The sequence below is a fragment of the Lepisosteus platostomus genome, unplaced genomic scaffold, assembly GCF_059453375.1.
Source record: "Lepisosteus platostomus isolate fLepPlt1 unplaced genomic scaffold, fLepPlt1.hap1 Scaffold_104_H1, whole genome shotgun sequence".
Classification (NCBI taxonomy): domain Eukaryota; kingdom Metazoa; phylum Chordata; class Actinopteri; order Semionotiformes; family Lepisosteidae; genus Lepisosteus; species Lepisosteus platostomus.
In genome coordinates this window covers 140593-156893 of record NW_028291485.1, presented here as the reverse complement: position 1 = coordinate 156893, position 16301 = coordinate 140593, and the positions used below count along the sequence as shown (strand labels likewise).

Below are 16301 nucleotides of genomic sequence, written 5' to 3'. Positions count from 1 at the left end.
TGGTATTGAGTCTACTCCTTGAGAGCTCTACCTGGCGTTTTTTCCATTACCTCGTTTATTCTGGATATTGGACTCCCCTTCTGCCTTTTCGACTTTGGACCTCGCCTCTCACCTCGGACTGTTTGCCACAAGTGTTCTCCCTGGATTACGACTTACCTTACGCCTCTTGACCATGAAACAAAGCAAAGCAGAGCAAAACAAAACGAACAAACGAAAACCCTCACGTCCCGCACTTGCATATAACGCCGTTACGTGCCCAAGCGGTATTGTACGTCATCCTAGCACTGCACCCCGGGGCGTATGGTATATGGGAACGAGCACACGCCACGAATCGTCTCGAATCACTCCCTACAGCTGTAAGGCACCTTGAAGCGTGCACCCCCAACATTCTTCTTTGCGCATCTGTGAAAGGTAAACTCTTGAGCAAACTCTGAACCAGCTCTAAGGAAACTAATCCGATTAGACGTTACTTTGACTCATCCTTTAAGGGACTCTTGTTAATTGGAGAATCCAATGATTTCGAATGAATTCTGTATGCGTTAAAAGACAGCTATACACAGAAAACATGCAGGACACTTCTCATGATGTTTCCCGAGCCGAAACACAGTGCGTTTTTCCAAGCCATCTGACAAAGCCCTCCCACTGAAAACTGCAGCAGATCATGTAAAGACGTTCAACTTTGTAACTACTGCACGCACGCACAGGAAGCAGAATAAATTCCTCTTTTCAAACTGTCAAAGGTTTGCTTTGCGAACACTGCAGGACATCGCACAATCGCTTTTGAACGGGGACAAACGATTTCTTATGGGGCGCAGTAAGTACAGACGTTTAAAAAGCTCCACTCATGCCGACGATGCAGCATGAAGAAGCGCAACCTAACGTTTGCATTCCTAGCAAATTCCTTTTATTTTTTTATAAATAAAGACAGTCTTGTTTAACAAACAACACACACAACATTTTACATTGTCAATTCAGTTCAAATCAATGTATTTCTATATAGCGCCTTTCACAACAAGGGCTTCCCAAGGCACTTAACAATGCAAGTTGTTAAGAACCTTGTGTCTAATATGCCGCCTAGGTAACGTGCTGTCTCTTTGAGGCAAATGTTTAAATCCTCTGAGTTAAGTGCTGAAGTTATAGTAGTCCTATCAGTATTGTTGCCTCCGATCAACAGATCCTCAGTTTTCTCAGAGTTGAGTAACAAAAAGTTTTCACACATCCAAGTATTTCCTTCATTAATGCATTTAACTAAAGTGATAATAGAAGAGCTGTCGTTTGGTGTAAACAAAATGTTTATTTGAGTGCAATCAGCATATGAATGAAAGTTCATATTATTTTTTCGGATTATCCTACCTAGCAGCAGCATGTAGAGAGAGAGCAATATTGGTCCCAGCACTGATCTTCTGGTACCCCAAATTGAACTGGTGACATTGATGAAGCAGTACAATTATTAGATATTTGAACATAATGAAAACGATGAGTAAAATGTGAAGTAAACCACTGAAGGACGGTTCCAGATAAGCCAACCTCAAACTCAAGCCTGTGTAACAAAACAGAGAGGTCAACCGTGTCAAAGGCAGCTCTAAGATCTAGAAGCACAAGCACTGTTGCATTCCCCGCATCAGTAGCTAAGAGAATATCATTTATGACTCTTGTTAATGCAGTTTCAGAAACCAGACTGAAATTTCTCAAGTATATTATTTGAATCCAGATACGATTGACGTTGGGCAACAACTATTCTCCCAAGACTTTTAGATTGAAATGGGACCTTTGAGACAGGCCTGTAGTTGTTAAGAACTTGTGGATCCAAATTTGACTTCTTAAGGAGCGGTCTAACAACCGCTACCTTAAATTGATCAGGTACAACGCCTGACGCAAGCGATGCATTCATCATACTAATTATAGGTCCTGCCAGTCCTTCGAGGGAATCTTTGACTAGCTGAGTGGGGATGGGATCTAGCGAACAGGTGGTTGACTTTGTCTTATGTCTGTGTTTATGAGTCCACCATAAGAAGAAATCTGAACAGGAGTGGTGATCATGCGAGGTCACCATGGAGGAAACCACTGCTCTCCCCCCCAAAAAAACCACCACTGCCCCTCTCAAGTTTGCTAAAGACCACATGGATGTTCCACAGCAACTCCTGGAACAATGTTCTGTGGACAGACGTGACAAAAGTTGAACTTGTTGGTAAATGTGCACAGCGTTATGTTTGGAGATAACAAAACACTGCATACCAACTCCAAAACCTCATCCCACCTGGGAAGCATGGCGGAGGCTGTACGGCTTGCAATCATCGAGGGACCGATGAATTCCAAGATGTATCAGGAAAATCTACAGCAGAATGTCAGGGTGTCTGCCTGTGATCTAAAACTCGAAAGACGCTGGGTCATGCAGCATGACAAAAACAAAGGAGTACATCAACAACAGAGTGGCTGAAACAGAAGAAATTCCGTATTTTGGGATGGCCAAGTAAGAGTCCTGACCCCAATCCCATTGAAGTACTGTGGCGTGATCTGAAGCAGGCCGTTCAGCGCAAGACATCCCAAAAATATACATGACTGAAACAGTTTTTCATAGAGGAATAGGCCAAAATACCTCCTAACCGCTGCTCAGGTCTGACCAGCCGCTACAGAAAGTAGGGGTTGAGGTTTTTGTCATAAAGGAGGTTCCACTAGCTCCTTAATATAAGGGTTCACGTACTTTTTCCATCAATGACCTTGATTGTTTAAACCATTTGGTCAATAAAGAAACAGCAATGTCAAATGTTGGGCGTGTGTTGTTTGTTAAATCAGACTCTCTTTATTAATTATTATGACTTAGATAAAGATAAGATCACATGTTAGGAGCCATTCATGCAGAAATCCACATCATTCCGAAGGGCTGTTTACAAAAGTTTTTCTCCCAACTGTATGTGAGAGAAAAGCAGAGATGCTCACTGAGTAAGGTGGGGTTGCAGCTTTGCAAATCACAAGGACATTTGTACGCTCAAAATGGGACAGGAGCACCCCAGATGGGACTTGAACCCACAATCCCTGGCTTAGGAAGCCAGTGCCTTATCCATTAGGCCACTGGGGCACACTGGGGAAAGTTAGGCAGCAGAAGGTTTACTGTGACCTGAGAAGGACCGGCATCCAATCACGGTGGTACACACACACACACGCTCTCACTCATCTGAGCTACACAGCTACCAAGATGATCTCAGGTGCGCCGAGTTGGTACGGAACATATTGAACTGATCGACGGCGAATTGTCTCTCAGACAGGCTTTTCACCTCTGAGCTCCCTGACTGACAGTAATCAGCTAGGTAGTGAAACAGTCAGCTGCTTCTAAGCCTTAAACAGCTGCATCGCGGCGCTTCCACAGAGAGATGATTTGAAAGCCAAACATCGCCCATTGGGAACACCTTACTATCACTAGTTTAAGAGACTCTTAAGGTCTTGCAGAGGTGCCTGTCTAATAGCATGCGCTTTGCAAGCTATAGGTGTTTAGGCTGAGGCAGAATGCCTGTTAACAAAATGTTTTTCTAAAGGGGCCTCGCACTCTTTTCCAAGCAATGGTCACCATCCCCACCGAGTGTCACAATGTAGTCATGTCCTAGGACATCACCTGTTAGTCTCCATTTGTCTGCCACCAACACTTTAGGTTACGGGGTCACAACCGCACCCCGGAGACCAGAGGAGCCGTTGGCGTTCTGGCGGCGCAGATTGGGCTGAAGGTGGGGCGCTTGAATCTCGCTGTTGGAGGCCGTCTGAAACTGACCCAAGCCTTTCCCTTGAATTAAATGTAAATAAGAAATGAACCCCAGATGCACATGGAATCAATCACGTGTTTCCTTTGAGCCGTTTCAGAGACTGCTCCAGAGTTTACCTTGCACAGATGCGCAAAGATTAATGATGGGGGTGCACGCTTCCAGGCGTCTTACAACTGTAGGGACTGATTAGAGACAATTCGTAGCTTGTGCTCATTTCCCTCTATTCCCCGTGTTGCAGTGGTAGGATGACGTAAATTCCTGCTTCGACACGTAACGGGATTATAATCAAGTGCAGGAGCTGAGGGCTTTAGTTTTGTTTCGTTTTCCATGGCGTTCGTAAGCGCGCAAATCAAAGGCAATTCCTGCCTCTAACACGAATGTAAATGCTTTTGAAAGTGCAGTGTGGTGCAGCTTGTAAAATCCTTGTCCACATTTTTGGTTTGTTGATGTTTTTTCTGTCTGCCAAAGTTGCATTTTGACATCCGGACTGGGGGACTTTACCATTTGAACGTGAAGCCAGCCTTAAACCCTCTGAGGCGTGTCTGTCTGCCGGCACGAATCTTGGAAAGGTATTTTTTTTAACGAAGACCAACTTTAAAAAGGTTTCCGCAGCCACCTCGCAGTCCGTGTTTGATTATAGGAGGAATGCGGCGGCATTGAGCTCGCATTTGTCGTGCTCGAGTGGTTAAGGTGATGGGCTCGAAATGCGTTGGGGCTTCCCCGCGCAGGTTCGAAACCTGCCGACTCCGGCGTCTGCCGCACGTCGCCTTGTGCCTGCGCGGCAGAGGCGAAGTGCCGCTTCTCCTTTCCTGGTACTATAAAAACGCGAAATCGTTTGGACCCGCTGCCGTGGAAATCAATTCTTCAGATAACCACGCATTTTGCGTTCGCACCTCTGGTGCTCTACTTATGCCTTTGAAAACCTAATGAATAAAGCTGAAAGAACCGACACGATATGTAGGTGCTGGCAAAGCACGCAGTAAAGAACTGTTAACAGCAAGGGTTTCAGTGGGTTAACTGAGGAGAAGGCGTGATCGCTAATTGTTGACTTTTTATTTGGTGTTAGAAACACTCTTACTGTGCATGACGTGCAACAAATGTAGCCACAGAAATTGCATCACGCTTTCATGTATGCTATTGCAGACACCAACGTTGCCTAGATAGAAAACCGAAATAGCCGTGGGTTTGCTTGCTGGTCTGAAGGATCTCTCTTCGAATCTCTATCATTTGTCAATGAAAGTAAAAGGCGCTGCAATCTCATACGTTCAGAATCAAACCCGCAGCTGTTGTTCGACTTTATTTCTTGACTAATTACAACTGAGTGTCGCATGAGCAGTTACGTAAACTTGTCTGGTATATTTGAACACAAATGCCGTTCTTCAATTAAAACTAACAGTACATTGTCAGGGACATTCAGTTCTATACAAACAAGAGACAGACGAGAATATTTCTACCGTTCATGTGGACTACGTGTTGACTTACTGATCGGAATAATTGAAAGGTTCGGGCTCATAGCCGATGCAGTGCGTGCTAATTAGAACAGCAACGCTGAGCTCTCAGCACCGTACTGAGCCCAGGTGTTTTTCTAAAGCTGTCAGGTGCAGTTCATTTACATGAAGGAAATCTCTTACTGGGTACGATTACAATACAGTAAGTAGCACAGACTACTTAGGGAGTAGCCCGATGCGTTTAAAAACGACCCGAGCCAGGCAGGAGTCGAACCTGCAATCTCCTGATCCGTAGTCAGACGCGTTATCCATTGCGCCACTGGCCCTGGTGTGACACTGCAGGACTGTAACCCAGTGAGATCAGCACTGCAACTAGTAAAATATTACCCCCGGTCCATTCTTTTCCAAAAGTGAGAAACACCTGTTTTCTACATCTTGTCTGTTTTAAAACCATATCTCTTTAAACCAAACCAAGAGTTTGTCTTTTGCACTGATATTCTGATTCATTTCGATTTCAAAGAAAAAAAAAACATTATCTTCCAAAGCATCATAAAATTGTCCATTCTTCCAGACTCTACTTCTCTCTTGTAGTAGTACAGCAGACCTTTCCAGGTGAGCAGATCACAGAGTCCGAAATATGCTTCCTCCATCAAGCAAAGTACCTGAACATGACTCTGTCTTCATAAATGCGCCCCTGTAATAAAGAAATTAAATCCGAAATCAAGAGGGCAGTTGCCTACTGAAGTTCAAGAAGTCATCAATTTTAACCTAGCAACACATTAAAGGCTGCATCTATACAAGTACGATTCTAGAAATGCTCACCAGATTACGTTTTAAGAAGGAACTGCGCCTCAGGTTCCGCCGAGATCTTAACTTGGATGGCAGGATTCAGAGTCCAGAGTGTGGACTGATGGCGCACGGAGGGTCCACATACTGTGGATCCCTCAGTTTTCTTCCGCGTGTTTAAACCGCCAGCGTGTGACTCCCCTGTCCCCGTGACCTCATTGCTCTGCTCTCTCCTCTGTGCAGCCGAGCCCGATTCACGGTAAAGTGAAAAAAAAGATGCCCTCAACGTGGGATTTACTCTGGATCGAGGATAGATGTCACCTTTTTATCGTTGAACAGGATGTATGTGATGTGGCGACTAGGTTCAATTTTGTATCCTCTTTAAAAGATTAAGGACTGGGGTGAGCGTGATTTACCACCCTTTCAGCTAAGAACCCGACATGAGCACCGTTTAAGCTGCATAGACTCGGTCGTTTAACTCTTCTCCATTAGCAGGGTTAAGGTTAAAGAAAAAAAACATTGCTGACTTCTTTTTTTTTGCCAGCCGCTAGCGCTGATTAGCAATGTTTGTATTTCATGTTTTGCAAATTCCATCAATTTTAAGAAAAACAAGTCGCGTTAAAGACAGGAAATGAATACTTGCATTTAATTAAGTCTAGCCGTAGGCGGTTATCCACTGGGATTCAGACCCAGGGCCTCCTGTTTACTAGACAGGCGCTTTAACCAACTAAGCCACAGCGCCCCAGGAGTGCTGTCCTTTTGCAGCCACTTGGACACACCACTCAGACACATCTGCATTCGGTGTGTGCTCCGCCTGCTCGCTGAGCAAGTTGCCACCTTTACATACAATAGCAACATCGACACCAAGAGAAAGGATGACAAATGGCTTTTATCTGGAACTTTTCATGTCCAAGGAGCTCAATGTGCTTTCTGTGTACAACAGGGCCACTGAACTCCACGCTGGCCACTGAACCACAGCAGTGGCTTGCTGGCTTGACATCTCCCAAGGAAAATGTTGAAATCGCGTGTGGAACAGGAAATTGACCCTCGAGTACGAGGGAAAAAAAAAGAAAAAGATCATCTGGAGCATCAAAGGTGCATCATTTGGACACTTTGTGGGCTTGAAATACAAAGAAAATCATGTTCTATGGTACAAGATAAATACAAAACTTAAGCTTTTATTATAATTAGATTTGTTTATAAAGCATAAGCAATCATTTATTACATTAATATATGTAAAAATAACATTTTAGCATCATACGTTTAGTATATTTAGTCCCTAATGCTGAAAGAAATGATCATAGAACATGACTTCTAACCTTACCTGCGGTGTTTTTGATCCCTATTGCTCAATGCACAGTGAAAGCATTGCATACATGTGTCTGACAATGAGAAATGGGCCCCTGAGACAGTCATTTGCCTGTTTCACAAATGATCGTATTTTACTAGAGATTCTGTTTGGGATTCAGATGTGCATTCGGACAGCAATCCTTTTCAAGAAATGATACGTTCTGGATGAGGTCAAAGGTGCTGGAACACTGTATTTAGGATGTGTTTGCAGTTATTCTGTGTTTCTAGCTTCAACCCAGTGATATATATATATATGCTCACTGATTTTTTGGTACATGCCCAGGGCAATAATCATTATGAGGATTTATTTCCATATGTGCTAGAGGTAGTGTTGTGAAATTCTTCAACACACTGGATCGCAGGTTTAAACCTGCACTCTTACTCCTTAAATACCAACAAATGCAGATATGTAGCAATCATATTGTAGCTGACACTCATTTGCCTGTTTCACAAATGATCATATTTTACTAGAGATTCTGTTTGGGATACGGATGTGCATTCTGACAACAATCTCTTTCAAAAAATGATTTTACCTTATCGCAGCTTTGCCCCTCTTGCCTCTTTGGAAAATATCTCCATCTTGTGGTCGTTGTTGGTAATGTCTTCTTATGCCCTTTTTTTATTTCAATTCTTTATTAGTTGATTCTAGAATCTCTACAATAGAGCTGAAAATATCAGTTTTGTAGCAGACAATATGACATTAGTTATAGTCCAATTAAGACTTTATTACCCTGTTTGTAACATAACAAATTAAAATTGATTAAAACTAAGTTTGGAACACCAGGGAACATAAAAAATGATTTTTAGGAAAACCATGAGGTTCTCTGTGTCCGATGCCTGCAAGGGGAGAAAGCTAGAATCCTTTGCTTTTTCAAAATTTGAAAATAAACATCATATAACAACAGCTTTCATTCCTAGGAGTGAAAAATAACAATTTTTGAAGACATATTAGTTTCTAAAACACTACAATAAAGTTAAAAACATCCGTTTTATATTACTTTTAGTATTTTTAGTGAAATTAGTCATTTATTGCACTATTTTTAATATAATCTCTAATTAAAAGTGAATAGAATTAAGTTTGGAGCAACAAGGAACACAAAAAAAAAAGATTTTAAGGAAAAAAATGATGTCTTCTGTGCCAGGTGCCTGCAAGGGGAGAAAGCTAGAATCCTACCCAGGCTCCTGGAGCTCTGTCCTGGCTAAAGGAGGGTGAATCCATCCCCTTCAAAGCTCCATGAAAAAATGATCATTTAAAATTTGAAAAAAAAAACATCATATAACAACAGTTTTCATTCATAGGAGTGAAAAACAACCATTTTTGAAGACATATTAGTTTCTAAAACATTACATTAAAGTTGAAAACATCCGTTTTATATTACATTAATTTTTGTGAAATTAGTCATTTATTGCACTATTTTTAATAAAATCTCTAATTAAAAGTGATTAAAATTAAGTTTGGAACAACAAGGAACACAAAAAAAAAGATTTTAAGGAAAAAAATATTGTCTTCTGTGCCAGGTGCCTGCAAGGGGAGAAAGCTAGAATCCTACCCAGGCTCCTGGAGCTCTGTCCTAGCTAAAGGAGGGTGAATCCATCCCATTCAAAGCTCCATGAAAAAATGATATTTTTAAATTTGAAAAAAAAAAAACATTATAGAACAACATCTCTTGGTCCACAGAGTGCAAAAATCCAACTTTGAAGAAAATCCATTGACTGATCCCCGAATCCTGAAGTTTTTTCGCATGATATCGGGCTTGCAACCACTTTCTGGAAAATGATGAAAAACGCCAAAAATGAAAAAAAAGTTATCAATTCTAGAGCCTAAGAGGAAACTAAGACAAATGTATATCTCCAAATAATTTTATGTGCTTCAGAAGAGCCCAGGAAAGTTTTTTGCATACATGAAACCACGCCCGTTTGCACGTAAGCAGACATGGTTGCACACACGACTGCATGAAAGCACGCGTGCATGCAAAATCATCCTGTTAAGCATTTGAAAAGCCGCACCACGGCGCACTTGAAATAGCTCTTACATTAGTGGTCGACACAGGAATCGCCTTTTTATTTACGCTCTTACCAACGCGATGGAAAGCAAAACAAAGCAAAGCAGAGCAAAACAAAACGAACAAACGCAAAACCCTCACGTCCCGCACTTGCATATAACGCCGTTACGTGCCCAAGCGGTATTGTACGTCATCCTAGCACTGCACCCCGGGGCGTACGGTATATGGGAATGAGCACACGCCACGAATCGTCTGAAATCACTCCCTACAGCTGTAAGGCGCCTTGAAGCGTGCACCCCCAACATTCTTCTTTGCGCATCTGTGAAAGGTAAACTCTTGAGCAAACTCTGAACCAGCTCTAAGGAAACTAATCCGATTAGACGTTACTTTGACTCATCCTTTAACAGTTTTCAGTCTCTGTCTTTAAACACCTTGCTCAGTCACATTCAAGCCACAAGTACTCTTCTCGGATGTTGCACAAACAAATCCTAATGTCTTGAAAGCATTGCAGCATGTTTGTGTCCCACTTCCCGTGGCTGCAGGACGACTGACACGATCGGACAAACACAATCTGTGGCGTTTAGCGTGACATAGTCTTGCAGGCATCGTGCTGTCTTACTGCAATACTATACCACTTGAGGAAACAGTTCATCTGGCCATGAAACTCATTTGAACGTCTAGCTACAGCAACTAACAATAACATGATTTATTCAGGATGTGTGGAACCAGCACGTCCCGGAGACAGCTTCTGAAATCGTGAGCATTCTCTGGTGGTGTCCTGGAGGGCTCCCCCGGGCATGTGTTGGTGGTATAGTGGTGAGCATAGCTACCTTCCAAGCAGTTGACCCGGGTTCGATTCCCAGCCAACGCAGTGGCAAGTGTTTTCAAATGCTGTCACAAGCCTTGGATTGTGACTAGCAAAGCAAAGCCTTTTGAAAGAGCTAAAGCACTGCAAAACGGAATTGAAGGAGAATCTTACAGGGGATTCTGAGCGGTGTCTAAATAAATAAATTCACAGCGTCCGCGGATGGCATTTTGCAGCTGGAAGTAGATGTCGACGCTTTTTGCACACAGCACCAAAAAAGCGTCTTTTTTGAAGGTACAGGCATTGAGCATTGGTGGTTCATTGTTAGAACTCTCGCCTGCCACGCAGGAGGCTTGGTTTCGATTCCTGGCCAATGCAGTGGCTTTTGCAGCGAACGGCTCCATCACTTGCATCCCAACTTTTGCAACTCGCAACTGAAAACCCACTGAAGCTAAGCAGGTGTGAGCCAGGTCAGTACCTGGATGAGGGTGAGCTACAGGGAAAAACAAAGCTTCCAGCTGGAAGTGGTGTTAATGGGGCCAGCGGGGAGGCGCTCACCCTGAGGTCTGTGCGGGTCCCAATCTCCCAATATAGTGACGGAGAAGCTGTGTTGTAAAAGGGCGCTGTCTTTTGGATGAGATGTAAAACCGAGGTCATAGTGCTCTGTGGTCATTAAAAATGACCACCAAAACCTTTGACAAAAGCTCTTGGTAATTGATGGTCTTCAATAATGTTTCTCCTTTAGGTACATTTAAAATCAGCTGAATAATGCTGTGAAACCATGAAACTGCATGAGAAAGCCCGTACACTGAATTACACGGCTTTCTATTCAAAGGAGGACAAAAGAAATTCCCTGAGTTCGATTTTTTGCAGCACAGAGAGGGGCACTGTCACGAGGCTGGTTAGCTCAGTTGGTTAGAGCGTGGTGCTAATAACGCCAAGGTCGCGGGTTCGAGCCCCGTACGGGCCATGTCCTTTTCTCCTCTCTTACCAAAGCTGTTAGGTTCCTTTCCGTGGTGAGATGGGTTGTCCTGCAACGCTGCCACACAGTGCCGACAGACAAGAGTGTTGCGGGAGAAGAGAAAAGTGTTTGAAGATTTAAGAGTGTCTTAGGTGGAGCCAAAATCAAGTGTCACAAATGCAAGTGGGAAGATTTCCAATGTTTAATATGGTCAAAATAAGCGGAAGTTACCAGCTGGTCCGGCACAGTCTGCCATGCTTTTGTCATATACTGTAAAGTGGTGTCGAACTGGGTGTCGAACTGGAGCCTCACCATTTGCATATGTGAGGCTCCAGTTATACATCGATTGTCACATTAAATGACAAAAATGAAGAGAGTTAAAGCAGCTGGAGAGGTTTTCTTACAACTTTTGAGCTGACACAGTTTTGGAAAATGTTTCCTTCACGCTGCACTGTACAACATAGGCAGCCAAGAGTCTCCAAAACAAAACAGAATGGACAGATAGGAGAAAATTCCCACTCGTCCTGAAGTTCCCAAAATCCAGCACTGAGCGTAAACAAAGTGTCTAAGTAGCGTGGGAATGTTAAACCTAACCCTAGCTGGAGTTTGAGCAATCCAGCACTGAGAGTAAAAAGATGAGTCAAAGTAACGTCTAATCAGATTAGTTTCCTTAGAGCTGGTTCAGAGTTTGCTCAAGAGTTTACCTTTCACAGATGCGCAAAGAAGAATGTTGGGGGTGCACGCTTCAAGGCGCCTTACAGCTGTAGGGAGTGATTCGAGACGATTCGTGGCGTGTGCTCGTTCCCATATACCTTACGCCCCGGGGTGCAGTGCTAGGATGACGTACAATACCGCTTGGGCACGTAACGGCGTTATATGCAAGTGCAGGACGTGAGGGTTTTCGTTTGTTCGTTTTGTTTTGCTCTGCTTTGCTTTGTTTTGCTTTCCATCGCGTTGGTAAGAGCGTAAATAAAAAGGCGATTCCTGCGTCTACCACTAATGTAAGAGCTATTTCAAGTGCGGCGTGGTGCGGCTTTTCAAATGCTCAACAGGATGACTTCGCATGCACGTGTGCTTTCATGCAGTCGTGTGTGCAACCATGTCTGCTTATGTGCAAACGGGCGTGGTTTCATGTATGCAAAAAACTTTCCTGGGCTCTTCTGAAGCACATAAAATTATTTGGAGATATACATTTGTCTTGTTTTCCTCTTAGGCTCTAGAATTGATAACTTTTTTTTAGGATTCTAGCTTTCTCCCCTTGCAGGCATCGGGCACAGAGGACCTCATGGTTTTCCTAAAAATCTTTTTTTTTGTGTTCCTTGTTGTTCCAAACTTAATTTTAATCACTTTTAATTAGATATTTTATTAAAAATAGTGCAAAAAATGACTAATTTCACTAAAAATAATGTAATATAAAACTGATGTTTTTAACTTTATTGTAGTGTTTTAGAAACTACTATGTCTTCAAAAATGGTTATTTTTCACTCCTAGGAATGAAAGCTGTTGTTATATGATGTTTATTTTCAAATTTTGAAAAAATCAAAGGATTCTAGCTTTCTCCCCTTGCAGGCATTGGACACAGAGAACTTCATGGTTTTCCTAAAAATCATTTGTTATGTTCCCTGGTGTTCCAAACTTAGTTTTAATCAATTTTAATTTGTTATTATGTTAAAAACAGGGTAATAAGTTTCTAATTGGACTATAAATGCATGAATGCATTTATAAATGCATAAATGCATAAATGCATGAAAGTCGGAAAATGTCAAAAAGAAAAAGATGGTGGCTTTTTCATATTTGTTCTTTCATTTTTAGTTCGTTGGCTCTTCTGTCCATTGTCCTCCTGCCTGGCTCTTGACCTGTGACTGTCTGAACGCACACATTAGACTTTCAGGCGGGGGATTTGTCCTGAGCCTCTGTGAAAGACCCACCCACCCCCATAAATAACTGGTCTAGAAACACATGAATGCAAAACTAAACCACAGCTTAAAGAGGAGCTCCAACTCAGTGCCATACTAATGTAAATGAAATAATACTAAGACATGTTCTTATGGATTTGTCTTACCTTGAGATATGTAATTGGATTTCAGGATTAACTTCCTCATTCAATGTACTGGTGATTCTTTGCCTGGTCAGTACCTGGGTGGGAGACCTCCAGCGAACAATTAAGCTTGCTGCTGGAAGTGGTGTTAAGAGACTCTTAGGATCTTCCAGAGGTCTCTGTCCAATAGCACTAGTTGCCTTAGAGCTGGCTCAAACATTGCTCAAGAGTCTACCTTTCACAGATGCGCAAAGATGAATGATGGGGGTGCACGCTTCAAGGAGCCTTCCAACTGTAGGGACCGATTAGAGACGATCCGTAGCATGTGTTCGTTTCCATATACGCCCCGTGTCTCAACGGTAGGACAGAGTCAAATACTGCCTCGACACGTAACAGCGTTATATTAAACCGCAGGACTTGAGGGCTGTTTTGTTTGAATGTTCAAGGCATTGGTAAGAGCGTAGGTCAAGGGCCATTGGTGCATCTCCTGTAACTGGAGCAAAAATGCTATTCAAAGTGCAGTGACTAAAATCGTCGTCCACATGTCTCCGTTGTTGATTGCTTTCTGTCTAAGAACGTTCTGTTTTCATGTCCGAACGGGGAGACATTATCATTCCAACTTGAAGCCACCCTTAAGTCCTCTGAGGTGTGTGTGTGTGTGTGTGTGCTTGCACGTATGGCGTAAAAGGTTTCTTAAACGGAGAGCGAACTTGAAAAAAGTTGCCTCCGCTGCCGCCGCCGCCTCGCACTCCCTGTTCGATTGTAGCAAGAAGGCAGCGGCTGCGGCGCTCGCTGTAGTCGTGGCCGAGTGGTTAAGGTGACGGACTTGAAATCCGTTGGGGTCTCCCCGCGCAGGTTCAAATCCTGCCGACTACGGCGTCCTTTGCATTTGGTTGCGTGCGTGCGTGTAAAAGGACCAGCGCCGTTTCGTTTTCGCTGGGACCTTTAACACTCTAAATCGCCTGGACCCGCAGCCTGTGAAATCGATTCTTCAGCACCCACGAAGGACGCTTTGCCGCTGGACACAGATACCGATGCTTTTCTGCAACGAGCTTTCCAGCTGAATTTTCTCGGCAGCTCCGTACTGAACCTGTTCTCCATTGCAACATAGCGGAGGCTCGTCACGTCTATAGCAAGGCTGTGTAGGACCGCATACGCCACAGTGACTTGTACACAGACCACATGAAAGGCAAGCAAAATACACTTTTAAAATTCCAAAGACTCACAAGGTCAGAGGAACAGCGATGACCTGAACAGATCTGTTACAGAAGTCTAGGTTGACCTTTTTAGAGCTGTAATTGCATTTTTGTTTAATAGAAGATCAAATCTACTCGCATGTACCAGCACCTTACAGTTTATTGATGTTAATTCTGTTTAAGTAATAAGATTGCTAACGATGTTGGACTTTAGCCGGTGTTTTTTAGAACAAATTGCTTACACTTCTGTAAGGAATACGCAGTACGTGCCTTTGTCAGTCATTGCTCACCATACCTGTAACTTTCTTATCTAACTCACTTCCTCAAATGGTGAAGGTCCACAAACATAAATGAAAAAAAAACCCTTGTTGTAGATGAGGTGCACAAAAAAGCAGCCCCTGATAGTGTATAACACATTTGTACTATTGCAGAGACACATGTAACATATATATATATACTGTATATATTTATATATGAAACAGAAATAGAAACAGAAACAGGAATCGCTTACTCACCTGGAGAATCTCTGTAGGAATATCTAGCATTTATCAATGGAAATAAAAGCTGCTTTAATACAGTGCATGTTCAAACTCAAACCCTCAGCTGCTGTTCTTGTTTGTTTTGGGACAAATTGCAACTGAGCATCGCATGAGCCGTTACGTACCCTTATCTGTTAGGGAATTTCAAGGGAGGAGTTAGGTCAGAATGGGTAGGCTGCAAAACAACAAGTAAAGATTTATTCCAAGATGAAACGTTGTGGCGGTTTTCTTATCTTTTCAGCATGGACTAAACTTTTACGTGTTCCTTATATGCTATATATGTATATATTAGCACCAATGTCGTTCTTAAAAACTAACATGAAATTGTCAGGGACATTCAGCTATATACAAAGACGAGACAGACAAAGTAATAATTCTGTATTAACGTGGCCTACATATTGACGCAATGATCGAACTAACTGACATGTTCTGATTCAGATCCCCTGCAGTTCATGCCAATTAGAACAATAGCAATGCTGAGTCCTCCCCACCCTACCGAGCACAAATTCAGCTGCTCTCCAGTTCTGTTCTGCATGTTTTTTCATTGCAATTGAGCTCGGAGCTGGAGATGATCTCCATACAGTTCTGTGTTCACTAGCCCGCACTTGCGTGCTAATTTACGGGTTGTGGCAAATGCTTTTCTATAGTTCATATACATGACGGCAACCTGTTACCGAGGAACCTGAGAGGTTTAAAAGCCTCACGAGCCAGGCAGGACTCGAACCTACAATCTTCTGATCCGAAGTCAGACGCGTTATCCATTACGCCACTGGCCCATAGAACATGCGCTTGCACTCCACCACAGAGAGCTCTACACTGCTACTAGTAGTACACTTCCCCATCTAAATTTTCACAGCAAGAAACTTGTGTTTCCTACTATTTTTATCAGGTTTAAAATATCATCTCCTTAAAACAGAAAAAGTGTTGATGTGTCGTGCTGAAATTCCGATTGATTTTGAATTCAAAGAAAAAAGGTTTTCTTCCAAAACACCATGAAATTGTCACATCTTGCAGACAATAGGTGTATTCCATGTTGAAAAGAGAAGAAAGAAAACCATGGAGCCTTTTACAGGTGTGAGGCTTCTTCAGGTGTGAGAAGACATCACAGTTGAAACGCTGTGTTTCCGTTCTTCTCTTTTCAGCATGCAATAAACCTATTACTTGTTCCTTTGCAGCCGAGGCATGCTGACGTAGCTACCCAGCTGAACATCTTGCAGACTCTACAGTACTTCTCTCCTGTAGAAGTAAAGCAGGGCTTGCTGGGTGAGCTTTTGCTCCGGTAAATTAGGTCACGTGTCATGTTAAATCACTTCTTCTAAACACAACATTTGCTGGTGCTAGCTTTCCCCATGAAAAGAGACATTTCCCTTACAGTACATGACATATCGTTTTTATTCTATCAATAAGTATAGAAATTAAACAA

General features: G+C 42.7%; 5 non-coding genes across 5 annotated transcripts; 2 read left to right on the top strand and 3 right to left on the bottom strand.

Annotated features, from left to right (window-relative positions):
• Positions 1–3003: 3003 nt before the first annotated feature.
• trnar-ccu (transfer RNA arginine (anticodon CCU)) lies at positions 3004–3076 on the bottom strand. Its single transcript has one exon. It is a non-coding gene; the product is annotated as a tRNA-Arg (tRNA).
• Positions 3077–5453: 2377 nt separating this feature from the next.
• trnar-acg (transfer RNA arginine (anticodon ACG)) lies at positions 5454–5526 on the bottom strand. Its single transcript has one exon. It is a non-coding gene; the product is annotated as a tRNA-Arg (tRNA).
• A 5514-nt stretch (positions 5527–11040) lies between these two features.
• Positions 11041–11114, top strand: trnai-aau (transfer RNA isoleucine (anticodon AAU)). The gene has a single exon. It is a non-coding gene; the product is annotated as a tRNA-Ile (tRNA).
• Positions 11115–13937: 2823 nt separating this feature from the next.
• Positions 13938–14019, top strand: trnas-uga (transfer RNA serine (anticodon UGA)). The gene has a single exon. It is a non-coding gene; the product is annotated as a tRNA-Ser (tRNA).
• Positions 14020–15581: 1562 nt separating this feature from the next.
• Positions 15582–15654, bottom strand: trnar-ucg (transfer RNA arginine (anticodon UCG)). Its single transcript has one exon. It is a non-coding gene; the product is annotated as a tRNA-Arg (tRNA).
• Between the last annotated feature and the right edge of the window lie 647 nt (positions 15655–16301).